Below are 13,301 nucleotides of genomic sequence, written 5' to 3'. Positions count from 1 at the left end.
TTTGTAAATGTGGCACAGTGTAGGGGACTACTTGCATGCCGCAGCAGAAAAGAAAAGTGATGTTACGGCGGAGCAAGGGGCTTGTAAATATGTCTCTTTGCTTTTTGCTGGACTTAAGACTCTGCACACTTTACCACTGCTAACCAGTGCTAAAGTTTGTTAGCTCTCTTGTTAAAACATGGTCGAATTGGCTTATACCCAAATGGCAAATTTAATTTACTTGTAAGTCCCTAGTAAAGTGGCACTTGCAGTGCCCAGGGCTGGTAAATTAAATGCTACTAGTGGACCTGCAGCACTGATTGTGCCATTCACTGAAGTAGCCCTTTAAACATGTCTCAGGCCTGCCATGATGTTCCTCACCAAAGAGTTCATTTCAGCTCTCCAGGGGTAAACTAGCCCCTGCAAAGGGCCATACAAACGTTTCCTTCCCAGAAACACCTTGCCTTAGATGTCATGCTGTGTGATGCATGTCTCAATTCTGGCTGTTACAGCAGACTTCCAATCACCACCTACAGCTACCACCGGATTCTCCCTTGGTCCACTGGTCTTACTTACACAGTAGGAGGCATTTTGCTTATTTTCAGAGGTAAACAACATCAAAAAGGTAATCGAAGTTAAACTAGTTGTGTAACATTTGGAACCACTGAACATGACTTATTATGCACACCAGAGTCATTACGACAGTGGTGTGGATAAAGGGAACTTCAGCAGGTGCGGCTCGCTGCCCGGTAAAGGGGTTGGGTGGCAAAAAAAAGTTCCTCCATCACTTCTCTTTCCTGGTCACTGCAGGCAGGCACAGGCTTCCAGCCAGCCCTACGGCCAATCCTAACGCTGCATGAAAGCAGCGTTAGGATTGGCAGGAGTGCCCAGCCAGGGCAACTGAGAGCCTGTGCCTGCTCTCTCTAACCCGGCAACACAGTGCTGAGTTGAAGAGAGCACAGTGCACATGTGTGTTTTGCCAGCCTGAGACAGCCGGCCAAACACACATGCACACGGAGAGGAGTGCACAGTGCATTTCCCCTCGTCCCCGTCATCCCCCATAGCCCTGCCCCTTTAACAGTAAAACGATAATAAACACAGTTTATTATTGTTTCCTTGTTAAAGAATTGCAGCGGCTGCTGCTCGCCATAAAGGAGGAGCCGTCTCTGCTCCTTGCGCCAGAACTCCCCTTTGCATACATTATGCATGGCACATGCATAATGGGCACAAAGGGTTAATAAGTGGCGCAATGCATGCATTACGCCACTTTGTAAATATGGTGCAGGGAAACGGCCACCTTGGTGTAAAAAAAATGATGCTAAGGTGATGCTAAAGTGGCGCAAGGGGCTTTTAAATCAGTCCCTACGTTTTGTGAGGAAGAGAAAGGATCCATATCACCTTATATTTTATTTTATTTGTTATACCAGCGTTGCCCCCATGCCAGCAGCGGCAGCTGCAAACCTTTTCCCAAAAAACAATAACAAACTGTGTTTATTATTGTTTTTTGGGAAAAGGGGAGGGGCCTCGGGGGTGATGAGCAGTGAGGGAGATCCCCCTCAAAGCGCATGTGTTTGGCCGGCCGTCTCGGGCCAGCCAAACACACATGGGCAGTGGCCTCTCTCCAGCCCAGAGACAGTTGCCAGGCTGGAGAGAGCCTGCAAAAACTCCCAGTCTTCCTGAGAGCACCCTGGCTGGGCGCTCCCAGCCAATCGGCACAGGGCAGGCTAGGAGCCTGTGCCCGCAGAGCAGCAGGAGGAGCTGATGGAGCGGCGGCAGCAAGGTAAGTGGTTTTGTTTTTTATTATTTTTTTCTTTTTAATTGAATTCCCCCCTCCCCCCAGCCGCTCGCCCCTTTTGCATGCCACATCTGTGTTAGAAGTAGGAGCTCAGAAATAATTTATTGGCATCAGTGTGAACCACATAATTCTGATGAATATTTTGTTTACATTACAGTTTTAGAAACAACCTTGAATGTGTATCAGAATCAGTGAGCTAGTACTCAGAAATTGAGAAGGTATCTTGTCTTAAATAAGAAGAAAATTATGTTATGTCAGAAACCACTTAACATTTATTATCTAGAACTCAATTATAATTCAATTAAATAATATCACAGTGCAACCAATGTACCTGAGAGTTAGAGATATAGACATATTCAGATGGTGTATCATTTTGTACATTAAGTTTAGATGCTTCTTTCAATTCACTGTTGTACATGGAACCTACTAAACTCTGTATAAAATCAATAAAATGTTCCCAGCTGCCTCCTCATCTTGTTCAAGATGTCATGCTCTATGCGCAGATCTATTGCATGTGATATGGCCGAATACTGGAGGGAGTTTATCAGTGGTGTTGATGGACATGACTGCCTTGGATTGCTGGACCACACCGGACCACTGTATATTAGGACTGTACCTGTGGCCCAAATCTCCCAAGGTAGTGACACACTTTATGGGACTAGCATTGTTATTAGCGAAAAGACTGATAACCTGACACTGAAAATACCCGTTGGCCCCCAGGGTAATCAGATGGTGGGAGGAGGTACTACACTGGGGACAGGCTGAGAGTGACTCTTTAAGGTGTGAATAATACTGGGACTCTGTAGAAACCCCATATCAGTGGCGTGGGACACCCTGCTGGAAGGATTTAGGGCTCAAGATGAGTCCTCTGAGGATAAACAATCAATTGGAAATACCAGGGTCGTGTTGGAGTATCCCGACTGTGAGTAGTGGCATTCCCCTACTATTTCCTATGCAATGCATCTCTTCCAGTGCCTTTGGCAGACAAAGCCTACTCCCTCCCCGTCTAAGATATTCCGCAGCTTCAGATGCAACACAGAAGCAACCCCGTATGCCCATTACATAACACTCATCGACTCCTAGAATACCAGGCTTCCCCATTATGGTTCCCCATAAGAGGTAAGATGTTTTAGTTTAAGTGTGGGTGGGGTGGGGAAATTGTACATTGTAGATATTGCACTTTATACAAACGTCAGACAATTGGTTTTATTACAAAATTAGTCCTAATGTTGTGACTAATTGTCAACCCTTAATGCATCAGAGCTATGTTTCTTTATGATTTACCTATGCCGTAAAAGGTGAAAATGCAATAAAGTTTGTGTTAAAAAAGTGTAGATGATTCTACTGAGAGATAAAAAGCCACAGATATAAATCTTCTTTTTAGAAATCTACTAGAGCTTTGCAGATGTAGCACAAAGCAGAGATTCAGTAACCCTCTTATCCTATCTGACGCTTCCAGGGTCTACTGTTAACCATCATATTCCTATTGTGTGTTGTTGGCTGTGGATACAAAGAAGTGGGAACAGTTCATCTTTCTATTGGATGCAGGATTCAATTCAGGTTAGTGTTTTCTGACAGTATGCTGCTTGTATTCTACTGTCATTGTTGTAGTACTTCGAGCATGTGACGCAAGAGTGTGTCAACTAGATAAGTGTAAATGAGTTTGTTTCACATACAATAAATCTAAATAGAACTGATTTACATGGACAGTGGTAAACCTAAAACTCTGCTATGGATCTGGCAAGTGTAGCCATGTGTGAGACAGTGCTGATATAGAGCATCTTATAATTTGTATATATAATGCTCCTGGCAGAATGTACAGTGAAAAACATATTCCTGTGATAGGCAGTTTACTATATTCTATGTCTATCTGTGAAGGTTTTTTGTCTTAAGCTGTCCTATAGGAAAGATGACTTGGGATAATCAGTCAGTTTACTAGATGCACTTACAGTTCAGTGAACAATGCAGTGCCTTTCAATGTACCTGGGAAGTCCTGAAGGGCTGGACCAGAGGCTCTTCGTTATCAACAGGCCTTAGAGTAAAAGAGCGTCTTCTCAGACAAAAATATAGACATAAAAATCATCAAGTGTCAAAAGAAACTACAGTTAAAACGGTGACACATCACCACAAATCTGCACTATCACTCCCTGTTTGTGTCACAGACCAAAAGACTTCAGGCTCAAAATTTGGTGGCAGTCTGAGTCCACTTTCATCTCATACATCATAGCAGCACGATCCAAGGCAAGTACAATACAAAAACTGAGTAACGTATCATCAGTATGTGTGACATCACGAGGTCCATATAATCTGATCATACTGTCCATGTATATTAAAAATCCACTGATTGATCATCCTGAGTAAACAACAGAGAGTTACACTGTAGTCACTCTAACCCATGCACATCCCTTCCACCATTTCTAGCAACTGCACTGGCCTCAATGATGGATTCCACACCATCTAGAAAAAACAATCCGTTATATGATGCCACTTCTGCTCTACGCTGCCAACATCAGGGTTGTCCAAATACCTGTGCCACAAGACAGCATTATTACCACTAAAACATCTGCCTAATTCCTCACCAAAAAACTTAGCTACCTTAACTTCTTTTCACCTGAGAATCTTCTCAACCACCACACAAAGTCAAAGTCAGTAGCTGCAATGGCCTCTGGTTAATGTAAAACAGGTCCACATTCACTCAAGCTAACATTTTCAGACACCATAATACACCTTCAACTTTATGTGACAATTTAGCCACAATTGTTATGTAGATATAACAACACCTTACCCATCATTATGAGTGCATTCTAATACTTGTGGTGATTGCCTCCTGTCACCAAGCGTGTCAGAATTAGAAGTAATTAGCAGGAAACCAGATGGGACAATCATTCTAAAAAATGTCCACAAGTCAATTTGAATGGGTAGAAAATGGTCAGTAATTACAGAGACATGAGCTTTTTGATCAATTTTCCATTATTATGGGAAAAACGCAAATTGGGGATAATCCCCAGAGAATCTTCATTAATCAGGTGCAATACATATAACACCATACATTGGACCAGCCATAATGATGGCCTTTGTGGTGGGATTACAGCCTGAATCTGTGTGCCGTGTTTTGTATAACATCAGGCACAGAACTAGCCACCTCCAGACTTTTTAAAGCATATTAAAGTAACTGACTGGAGCTGAGGCTTACATTTTAAACTGCACTTAGAAAACCATTCTTTATAGAGGTTTTGAAAGGGCTCCTTCAGTAGGACCCACACAGTACATACAGAGTTCCTGATAACAGCTTATTTAGGGCTGTGTTTTGACAGCAGAGTTCTCAAACAGACCAACTGCTTACATTAAACATAGTGTGAGTTTTAAGGTATGACCCTTTCTACAATTGGTTTTGTTTGACCAATCTCCATCAGCCATTGACTTGAAACTTAGGCAATGCCTCTAACCTCTTTCTTGGATAAGTCTATGGAAGTGTCTTCTTCTGTTGGACTTGAGAGTTTGCACTGAACTTCATGCAGGACTACTTTACAACTACAGTCCTTTCTGTCAACTCCTGCTGGCTTTAAAATGGTTATGCTGCATGTCTTGGAATATTAAACCCATTCCTGTTGCCTTTGCTAATGCTTGTTGTCTCTAATGCCAGTCCAAATGAAGCATGGCAATGGCAGAGGCAGCCCACAGTTAAAAAGTCAATCAAGTATCTATGCAATCTATATTTCCAGTTAATTATGGGTGCCAATCTGGCACAAAAAGAAGAAAAATCTCAGCATAAATAATTCTTACCATCTGAACCATAAACTTCCCAGCAGCCTTAAACAGTTACAGCTTTCAGTTGTGGGAAAGGAAAACTAGTTAATTTCTTGTCCATGAAGAAGCAGGTAACAGTCAAAGCATGTTTCTTGGTTGGCCCGTTAACAACTAATCACACTGCAGTCTGGGTTGTGATTATGTTCACATGTATAACAGTTTCTAACAGTGTAACAGTGGGCAGTTGTGGTGTTAGGGAGAGTTAAAGTAGAATTCAGGAAGCCTGGTGTTTACTATAAGAGGAGACAATGGTGTGGCTCGTTATGGAGGGGTTTTGTGAATTAATGCTCTGTATGTTTGCTGGTGGACTCACCCTGGTCATAAACCATCATGTCTGAGAACAGAAAAATTAACCCCAACAGTATCCCGAGACTGATGATCTTCAACCAAAATGGAGTATTGATAGTCTAACATATATTTCAGTTTTATTCTCAAATCCTCACCTACTCCAATGCTTTGTCATTGGGTTTCAATGTGCTACCCAAAAACTGAGATGAGCTCGACTTTCATGGAAGGAAAACGTTGATATTTCTTTTCAGGGTGGTGGAAAGGATAAAAATCACAAGGGCTTTCCAGGTATCCCTTTATTTTTGGATACCCCTTGTAAGGTTAAAAGAAGAACATTTGTGGATATTCACAGATCTGATTCTCCTGGCATCTTTTGTGTCAACATATTTCAGCCATATTCTTGGTCAACTGACGACCCACAGCTTTTATCAGGGCTTGCAGATAACCACTGTAGCTGTGTTTTTGTTGTCCAATTTCTACCAGTCAAGTGTATGTACAGGATTGATGAAAATTGTAACATGCAGGCTTAGGTAAACTGGATCAGAATCATTACCCACTAATGTCCTATGCCTTTATATAATAGGTCTTTTAGAAGTGGGCCCTTGCAGTCACACATTCATGAAGGATGCCATTTCACAAATAAATCTACATTTGCCCCTTTGATTCTTGCCTGGAATAGAGTGACATGGGTTTTTGGTAAGAGAGCAGTGATAATGGAGTGCCCGGATGTCATAACAAAAGCTATGAAGCAGCTTCAATACAAATATTTTGCTGTGTACTTGCTATTGACTTAGGGGAATATTTACGAGCCCCTTGCACAGCTGTTGCATCACTTTTTGTGACACAACAGTGGCCCAAACCACCAAATCATATATATGAAGCCACACAAAGCTACTTTGCATGGCTTTGAATGGCCTCATAAATATGGAAAAAGGCAAGGCAGAGCAAATTGCTGCATTGCCTTACTCTGCCCTAGGAAGACGTTCCATGGGCATTGTGGTGGGTGTTCCCAAGCAACACTCATGGATTTTGATATATCCTCAGATTTCCCATTCTTTGTAAACCTGGGGATGCGCCAAAACCTTATGCCTCCCCAGGGGAGGCTGCATTCTGCAACTCACATAGAAAGAGGAAAAAACTAATAGAAATAGTGATATTTCTCCTCATTGCGCTTCCCCTGGAGAGGCGTAAGTAAAGTTTACAAGATCTTGTATATCTGAGAATGCGTCAAAATATATCAGTGTTCCCTGGGAACACCCACCGCAACACCAATGAAATGCCTCCCTAACGCAAAGTATGCCAACATAATGATTTGTGCTGCCTTGCCTACTCCACATTTATGAGGCCATTCAAAGCCACACAGAGTGGCTTGGGTTGCCTCATACATACAATTTAAAGGTTTGCGCTGCTGTGGAGTCTCAAGGGCTTCATGAATAGTGTCCCTCTGTGTTCAATCTTTGAATTCATTTTGTTACCGTGGTTTAACTTTTTTAACTGATTGCAGAGCAATTTAGAAACAGCTATGGTACTGGTTAATTTCACTGAAGTTAGATCATAATCCTGTGGTGAGAGTAGGATGCTGATGAGCATGAGAGACTGATGCAAAACGAAGAAAGCAGGTAAGTTTGCCAAAACGTTTCTATTATTTAAATACAGGTATGCGAGAAGAACAGGAGGCAACCATGGAAGCTCCTATTCCCAGCCCTCCAACAAACTCTTGGCTCCTAACCATCACCCTGGAATCCTGCTCATGAACGTTCCTGAAAAGGAACCCTCATGAGCATGACCAGGGCAGAACACATCTCCCTCCTTTCCAACCCAACAAAATACAAGGAAAACCAAACACTATAATATAACAAAACATTACATGTCAGGGTAATTAAAGGAAAACTCTATACTCCAACACGATATTAATAAACATATTAAGATTTTGCTAAATAAAGAAATAATAAATAAACAATAACACAAAAGTGATACACTGTGTGAAAAAAACTAATGCATCTCGTAGGTATGGAATTTAGTCAGCATAATGTAACTCTGTGTGGTCTAACTTGAATCATTTGTTGAGCTGACCCTTTGCTTGCACTTAGTGAAGAACGACAATATTTACATTCGCCCTTCTGAAAATGTCAGGATTTGTGGTATCTGGGTCCCAATAACTTTTCTGCACATTCTCTGCTCGCTTTCACAACTTTACCACAATTCCACCACTGACCATTCTCCAACCTTACAGCACTTGAATTCTCACTAACCTCTTGAACTTTATGAGGTTGTCTGAATCTCACTCCCCCCTTTCTTACATCAACTTTGGGTGACCTTAATCGCACCCAATCCCCTTTAATGATTTGTAATTATTTTGCACAGTATTGAATCGGATTTTACTCTATTCCCGTCTGAAAGTGATATTTTCTTGAACTTTTATCTCTCCAAAACTGGCTGATACTTCATTGTCCACCAACACACCAGATCAGGATAACCACATGGCCCTGAGAAAATCTAAAGGTTACTGCCCTCTTAAGCACATAAAGGGTAATGTTTGTTTCCTTATTAGGTGTATTTCGATGTGCCCAAAGCATGGTTCTGATGGCATCTTCTGTAAAGGTACCAAGTTCACATTTTGCTGCTGATACCTCTAAAGACGCCACATACCGGGCTTCCCGACTGAAAATAATTTGTGCCTTCTGACAATTAAGTTAGGTAGTTTGTCAAAATGTATCCCCAAACGTTGAACCGCTTCTTCATAGTCATCTAATTATTCTTCAGAATCCTCGCACACGAAATGCTCAAATATAATCTGTCCTTCTATACCTAAAGAGTGCTCCAAAATCCATTCTTTCAGGCATGAATTTTAAACCATCAATTGCTCCTAAATATTCATTACATGCTCTAATCCATTTTTCCATCTCACTGGTGGCTCACCGGGAAGTTGTAAGAACGGTGTAGATGGTGTAATAGCTTGCATGATACTACAGGTAGACAGCAAAACAAAATATTATAAAATAAAGTAACAGTAGTACACAAACAACCAATATTAATTTGTGTGTTTACACAAAGAGGGGAATGCACAAACCCACCACCAGTTTAATTATGACTATGAACTTGACACTTCTGAGAAAAATTCACACACCTTTGTCGTAAAAACGATGTAAGAAGTGTGCCCTCAAAATATGCAGCTGATCCTCGGTGCTATATACTTTAAAAGTGTGCAAATCTCCATAGTTTTACATGAAACGCACAAGAAACAATCGCAAAAATGGCCACTACTGTAGTGGAAGGCACAGCACAAAATAAATTGCTGAATACTGTATTTACTGTGCGTATTGCCCCTGTAGAGCATGAACTAGAATGTGAAAAGTGTGTGTATCGCTCAAATGGAATGTCAGCAAAGTAATAGTCAATGTCTTGCAATGCGCAATGTACTTAAAATGTTAAAGATACAGGTGTGTGTATTGCCGAGCGTTTGACCAAACGTCCCAGAGCTCTGCAATGCGAACTTCAAATTGGCAGACGAAAAGTGTGCGAATCCCTGAGTAATGTGCAGTTCAAAATGGCTGTTCAAAGTTGTGCGTATCGATGAGCAATGCGCACTTCAAAATGGCTGCCCAAAGGTGTGTGTATCGCCTAAAAGATGCCTAATATAAGATGGCTGCTTAAACTGCGAAACGCGATGCAAATAAAGCGCTTCAAAATGGTTGCGCAAAGGTGTGCTTATCACCGAAGAGACCAAAGTAATTTGGCCGCCTAGTACTGCGAGACGCGATGCAAATAAGCACTTTCAATTGATTGCTCATTGGTGTGCATATCGCCAAAGTGACCAAAGTAAAATGGCCCTCTAGCACTGTGAGATACAATACAAATAAAGTGGGGTGGAGCAAACATGAAAACTCCACCCACACTGTGCAAATGTTACCAGCAGTAGTGAGTTGGCTCCGCCTCTAGCTGTAATTGAGGAAACGCCCCAGCTTCCACTTCCGCTTTCAACCTAGAGGTCTAAGTGAACGTCAAGATGTCAGCATGTCCCTGAGCATATTAGTCCAGCAAAGATCCTCCACGTCACTTGTCGCTAGTAATGCAAGAGGAAGAGAGCAGGTAAGTTAATCAAAAAGTACATATTATTTAAATGCAAGTATGTGGTAAGAACAGGAGACAACAATGTAAGCTTCTATTCCCAACACACTCCAATCAACTCCTAGCTCCTAACCATCACCCACCCTGGAATCCTGCTCACGAACATTCCTGGAAAGAAACCCTCATGAGCATGACCAGGACATGACAGGGACATAGTTAACATTGAGATTAAGAAATGATGTAATAAGGGGATCATAGAGGTAATGAAAGCCATGAGGTGGCCTGCACCAATTGTACTGGCACTATAGGTGAAGGCATAATGCTTATTCATAGGCTTGGGAGGTCTCACTGAAAATGTGATTCTAGGAATGACAAACATTCCTTCTGCCTCGTAAGACGATGACCATAACATAATGAAGTAATTTTAATTTTACTACTTCCAAAAAGCTCATTTCAGACTCAAACATTTGGAGTATTCCAATCATCAAATCAGCCTTCATACACCATCTAAATGTGGCAATGCAAAATCAAGGAAGGGTTCTAAGGGTTGAAAGTGTCAGGTCACAAGAGGCTGAGTTTGTACTACTAGCCAGGAAGAAATATGCCTCTTCTTATTCAGGGATTAAATAGAACATCTCATCAAAGTATTATCTCAGACTTGCAGGTGAGCAGGGAAGTGTACATAGTGTTGGCCATATTACCTTTTGGAACACCCACTTACTGCACAAACTCCTACTCAATGTAAACAAACAGGCGCCATTTGGCAACTCGAAAACAATGTTTTTACCTTTATAATTAGCTGTGTTGGTTTGAACCACTTAGTGGCCCATGCATCCTCCACACTCCATTATTTCCTATGCAAAGGACTGGAACTCCTTACCAACCCATATTAAAGGCACTGCAAAAAAAATCCAGGGAGAAGCTTAAGAACCTCGTCTTCCTACAGCTGTTCTCTGCTGGGAGAGCTGAAGACTGCCTGTCCATCACACCTACCTTTTAGTCGTGTGTAACATAAACAATTAAGATTTTCTCTCGTTGCCTTCATTTGGCCATCCTGTAGCATGCATTGTCGGAAACAATCTGTTTGGTTGCATGCAATGTGCTATACAAAAACAGAACATACTTCAGCTGCCATTCGAACACGAGAACAGATGCTCTTCTGCACCGCATGCCTCTGTGCGCCCATGTCAACCAACCAGCCTATCCCTGCTCGCAACACAGTCCCAGTCCACAACTTTACCAGAATTATGGTCAAAACCGCATAGAAACATCTGTCCCATGCCCTTTACCACATACATTACCAGGTATTCTAAGTGGTCATAAACAGGTGTAAATGAGCACAGCTGACTTCAGAGCTTTCCGTGGACCCCTCTCCTGCCCCCAACAGGTTACATGAATGGGCCTAATGAGTTTCAGAAAATACAAAACATTCTGGGGGTCATTCTAACTCTGACGGGCGGCGGAGGCCGCCCGCCAGAGTTCCCCCTCCAGAACACCGCTCCGCGGTCATAAGACCGCTGCGGTGATTCTGGGTTTCCCACTGGGCTGGCGGGCGACCGCCAAAAGGCCGCCCGCCAGCCCAGTGGGAAACACCCCTCCATGAGGATGCCGGCTCCGAATGGAGCCGGCGGAGTGGAGGATGTGCGACGGGTGCAGTTGCACCCGTCGCAAATTTCAGTGTCTGCGACCCGCCAGGAACAGGATGGCGGTATGGGGTGTCGCCATGGAGGATTCTGCAGGACAGCGGTCAGAATGTCCTGAGGAGCACCGCCAGCCTGTTGGCGGTGCTCCCGCCGACCCTGGCCCCGGCGGTCCGTGACCGCCGGGGTCAGAATCAGGCCCTCTATCTCTTAACATGCAATTTGGATTTGTATTCGTCTTCTCCTGTGGAAAATGGATTTCTCAACTTGGCATCAGGGCTCCATTTTGTCTAACATTTCAGTTTGATTTGTTCTGTGCTACGAGCAAAATTGTATGCCTTCATCAGCCCTGTTTAATTTCATTTCTTGCAGATGTGCTGGTTTCTTAGAGCTGCTTTCGTAACTTTGTAGATGGGTTAAACCACCCTATGTCCTAGACATTTTTCCTCTGTGTTTGAACATCCTGTTCTTGTGGTTCAAAGGTGTTACAGGAAATGTTTGCTTGAATGTGTTTGGAAATTATGACGCTTGTATAGTGTGGTAAAGTGAGGTGTTTTTTTGCAATTCAAGATATCAAAAGCTGAGGGAAAGGTCAGTTGCTTTGGCCAGACTGTGGTCTTTTTTGACAATCTTTGGATGTGACCCACTGAAGTGAATAAAATGCTATCTTGAAGTATAATCCGAATCCTTGTACTCTACCTTGTAGAAAATCAGCCTCTTACAAGAAGAGACTCGTACATTTATTTCACAAACTTGGTGGCCGGACGGGGACTTATGGAGAGGAATTCAACAGACTAAAAGGCTGTGACAGAAGAAGGAGACCGGAGACCGTGGATCGTGGGGGCCCCTGCTAAAAGACAAGTTTCTTGCAGCTGCCATCTAACGTCCCCAACTTCCATCCCCTGTATAGAATTTCTCCCACTGAAACCCAGTAGGAGGCCGAGGAGACATTTGACCTCAAGAATACGAGGATCCGTGCCCGACCTATTTGGTGAGACTGTTCTATGTCACTCGTAACTTGTAAACTTGTATCTTGGTATTGACGTCATATTCATCTTGGTATTTGATCTTGGTACTTGTTTGTGACCTTTTGATAGGTAAACTGCATTTAGGACAACCATGAGTATGTTCAAGAATGCATTTCTAAATGTTGTTCTTGTTTCTGGACTCTTCGCCTGGACGAGTCTATACCCATGCCAGCCAAAGGTAGTCCAGTCTGGATAGTAATGAAAAAATATAGTGCGGGCCCGACCCTCTCGGGCCCAATTTGGCACAAGTATACGAAGAAAGGGGGAGACAGACAGTAGCCATTAAATAGATCCTTTGACGATGACAAATTACATTTTTTACAACAGACATTATTTAAGAAAAATGCTAGGCAGACAATGTGGGACAGTTATTGGACCTGGGAAAAAAAGGCTAGAAAAAGGGACATGAGAGTGGCCAGAAATATGAAGAAAAAAAACAGTCAGCCTTGAAACTGAAAGAATATAGTGACGTTAAAAGAGGGAGACAGGGAATTTAGAATGACTACAAGTAAAATGTATCGGTCAGAAAATGACATACGACAAGGGACTACATAGGACGAATTGTTGGAGAATATTTTGGACAGTACTCCACCTTATGTTCCCGTCTAGCCCAATGCTCCAGTGCAAAATATTAACGTTAATATCCCTAATCCCTTTCCTCATATTACTATTCTTTCTCCCCCTGGATCTGCCCCT

This window comes from Pleurodeles waltl, chromosome 3_1 (assembly GCF_031143425.1).
Source record: "Pleurodeles waltl isolate 20211129_DDA chromosome 3_1, aPleWal1.hap1.20221129, whole genome shotgun sequence".
NCBI lineage: Eukaryota > Metazoa > Chordata > Amphibia > Caudata > Salamandridae > Pleurodeles > Pleurodeles waltl.
This window is presented reverse-complemented; position numbering follows the sequence as displayed.